This window comes from Sinocyclocheilus grahami, unplaced genomic scaffold (assembly GCF_001515645.1).
Source record: "Sinocyclocheilus grahami isolate Dianchi unplaced genomic scaffold, SAMN03320097.WGS_v1.1 scaffold2357.1, whole genome shotgun sequence".
Classification (NCBI taxonomy): domain Eukaryota; kingdom Metazoa; phylum Chordata; class Actinopteri; order Cypriniformes; family Cyprinidae; genus Sinocyclocheilus; species Sinocyclocheilus grahami.
In genome coordinates, this window is record NW_015507536.1 from 1 (window position 1) to 4,129 (window position 4,129).

Sequence of the window (4,129 nt, forward strand, 5' to 3'; positions counted from 1 at the left end):
TCTAGCTAAGGAGAAATATCTGAGCACAGTGTGCGATGCTGTTGAAAGCTTGTTTGAAACTTTTGAGGAGACAAATATGAGACCACCGGAGTCTTTAGCTAAGGAGAAATATCTGAGCACATTATGTGATGTTGTTGAAGTCTCTTCTAAAGCTTTAAAGGAGAACATTGTGACAGTGTTAGAGTTTTTGTCTCAGGAGACAAGTTTGAAAAGCAGGAGACTCAAGCAAAAGTTTCCATTCAATCTTAAAGTAACCTCATTTCTGTCTAGGAGAAATATTTGAGATGTTAAAGAGATCTCACTTTTGATTTTACTTTCCTATGGGGTTGTACAAAGTAGGATGGTTGGTCAGTGAAGTATTTGTCCCGGTCCTCCTCCATTGATTGGAAAAGTGACAGTGACGAGTGCTGCATTTCTTTGGTTTCACCCAAAGTTGAAAATTTTTCAACTGTTATGTACAAAAAAAAAAAAAAAAGGCAGGGAAAATGAACTTGTAAAATAATATTATGGCAGGGCATTAATGGTTTTGCGAACGATTTACGCAAATATTAATTCTCCTCGTGTTTCATGAATGAGGCCCTTTGTCTGCCTCTCCTCCTCCTTTCCTCTCCTCCTCTTTTACTGAAATATTTCAATTTTTTGAATATTTCCTTCATTTTTATTGAAAATTTATGTCTTTCTGATCTTATATGAGGAATGAGTTCAGCAAAAGGTGGATTCAAACTCTGGTCGATCCCATCAACACACAGACACATGCACTTTACGCCCTACGCCATGAGCCTGTGGTATGACTTGTGTCTTTAGTAATGTTGTCAATGCCAAACAGATATTGGTGGGTGGAGCTAGTGTAAACAACCTCTGCCAACGAGGTGGGCTATTTGCACTTAGTGTAAATAAACACTCCAAAATTGTTCTTCCCCTCGCTTGGGCCCCTGGGTCCCTGGGCCTGTGCCCATAATGCCCATTGGATAATCCAGCCCAGCTCAGAAGTTATTCAGCACACATCAGCTCTGAGATCTTCAAGCTCCACAGAACTTCTACAGATTCTTTCTGTCATTGTGAAGAAACATCTTGAAGAATGAGAAGCCTGATGTGTGTGCTGTTCCTGGTGATCTTCTGCTCTAAGCAGGGGACTTCATATCATAAGGGCTTTCCTTTTGAATCCAGACAAAATATATTGTTTTCAGACAATTTATGGCATGTTTAGTTTCATTTGTTGCATTTGCACAGGTTTGGCCAATGCTGGTTTTATACCCATTCTCTCCTAAAACTATTTTTAATCTCACCAACAGTTGATGGTCCTGCAGTTCCTGAGAGATGTTGCTTTAATTTAGTTGACTTTCAAATTCCAGCCAAAAGAATTGTCAGTGCTGTGGAGACAGATTCACGTTGCCCTATTCCTGCCATTGTGTAAGATTTTAAACTCTGAAATATAGCAATGTGCTCCTTTATAGATTAATTATAATGAATGATAAAATTATTTTGTGCATGCCAGCCCAGCACTTTAAACAAACATTTTGAATGCAAACTTTTCCCCTCAGGGTTACGACACGTAAATCCGTATTTTGTGTGGACCCAGACGAGGCTTGGATAAAGGAAGTAATGGGGGATATGCAATGGAAATGAAACACAATACATATGCACAAAATAATACTGTTACTGCTTTATACAACTGTAATTTCTTCTTAAATGTTTTTTTTTTTTTTGCTGTATCTCATCAATATTACAAGATATCTTTAAAAAAAACTGCTATGCTGACATGTGCAGGCTGACAATGCAAATTAATATTAAAATGCTTGGATATTAGCGGATGTCAACATGGTGTCAAACTACTTTGAATTTATGAATATTCATGTAAATTAGCATAAATACTCATAGAGAAAGACAGCAATACTGAAATTAGCAAATCATTTACACTTATACAGAAAAAAACAGACAAATTGTTTAAGGTTTTGGCTTGTTTTCAGTCCTATGTCTGGTGGTCAGTCTTCTTAAGTTTAGTGCTTTGATTAAACACATCTGAACCAGTTAATCAAGGTCTTTGGGTTTACTATAGGCTAAGTAAGGGGTCAAGGTTTTGCACCTAAGTTTTGGTGAAAGTAAAATTAAAATGATGATATTTTGATTTAGTGCATTTAGTGCTGACAGGACTGAAAAAGAGAAGCCATGGGCCATGTTTTTTTCCTGAAGTGCATTTTCAGTAAATTCTGAAAGAAATGTATTTTTCACATTCTCTTGCACAACAAGGGACAAGGGAAAGGAAGAAGAAAAACAATAAATACAACAGGCTTCCAGCACTTTGTACTTGGACCCCTAATAATTATTATATCTCCAGAAATGGATTTACAAGAATTCTTTTGATAAAAATTATCTTATATAATGAAGTACCGTCATTTTGCACACATCAGTGAGATACAAAGTAGCTGCACAGTGTTGTGTGTTTTTTCCCCCCCACAGATTTGGCTCTCAGTTAACAACCATAAATGGTTTTATTTACTCTGGAGTTGAGTTGTGAAATGCTGACTGTGTGGTGATATTTGTGTGGACAATACAAAGGTTAGTTTATTTTGGCACGTTCACATCAGATGGAGGTTAAAGAGCTTAAATGCGATCAAAGAGATTTAATGCACCGGCTTCATACCATCAGAGCAGCTGTGACAGAGCGAAGAAGATTTTCTAAAATAACAAGATGCTCTAGCAATCGCTACATTGATTAGTACTGCTGTATTGTGTGTCTTCTAGTAACATAATGAATATTTATTAATGCTAAAAGTTCTGTAAAAGCTTCTTCATTTTGACCAAGTAGAATCAATTGTGGGCGTTTCCCCACCGTCTAATTAAAATGCGTACCTGACATGGACAACAGACAAACATTGCTAGAGTGACAGAATCCATATTCTAACACAGACACAGATGGCTATAGTAAAAAGTAAATGTATCAAAATATATAAGTGTTTACATTGTATTCATATACCATAAAGCATTTTACGATATTTGCGAAACTCACTGACAATGTGATTTAGCTCGGGAAAACAAATCACAGTTACTCATAGATTCCTATGTGGAAAACAAGGCAAATATTTGGCAGATTGAATTAATTAATAAATAAAAAGAAAACAAAACACTGTGGTTGCATTGTGGTACTCTCGTAAATGGAATGTGAAATCATTGAATAAAGTTATTTATATATATATATATTATTATAATTTTTTTGTCCTTGTTTTATTATTTTTGTTCTCATTTTGTTTCTCACAAAAAAGTATTCTCATGGCTTCATAACAGTACAGTTGAACCGCTCATGTCACATGGACTATTTTATCGATGTCCTTACTATTCGATACTATTAGAGATAAAATTGTAACCATGCAGCCGTCAGCTATAGTATCGCATCAGATAGCTTGCTATAGATCGCCTGAGGAACAATTCCACTCATTCTCTACTATAGGAGAGGAAGAATTGTATAAAATTGTTAAATCATCTAAACCAGCAACATGTATGTTAGACCCTATTCCATCTAAGCTCCTAAAAGAGGTGCTTCCAGAAGTCATAGATCCTCTTCTGACTATTATTAATTCATCATTGTCATTAGGATATGTCCCCAAAACCTTCAAACTGGCTGTTATTAAGCCTCTCATCAAAAAACCACAACTTGACCCCAAAGAACTAGTTAATTACAGACCGGTCTCGAATCTCCCTTTTCTGTCCAAGTTACTAGAAAAGGTACTATCCTCACAATTATATTCCTTCTGCGAGAAAAATGGTATCTGTGACGATTTCCAGTCAGGATTTAGACCGTATCATAGTACTGAGACTGCTCTCATTAGAGTTACAAATTACCTGCTCTTATCATCTGATTGTGGTTGTATCTCTCTATTAGTGCTATTGGATCTTAGCGCTGCGTTCGACACTATTGACAACAACATTCTTTTGAATGGACTAGAAAACTTTGTTGGCATTAATGGAAGTGCATTAGCATGGTTAAAATCGTACTTATCTGACTGCCATCAATTCATAGCAGTGAATGAAGAGGCGATCACAAGTGCAGTATGGAGTACCTCAAGGCTCAGTACTAGGGCCATTACTCTTCACGCTTTACATGTTACCCTTGGGAGATATCATCAGGAAACAC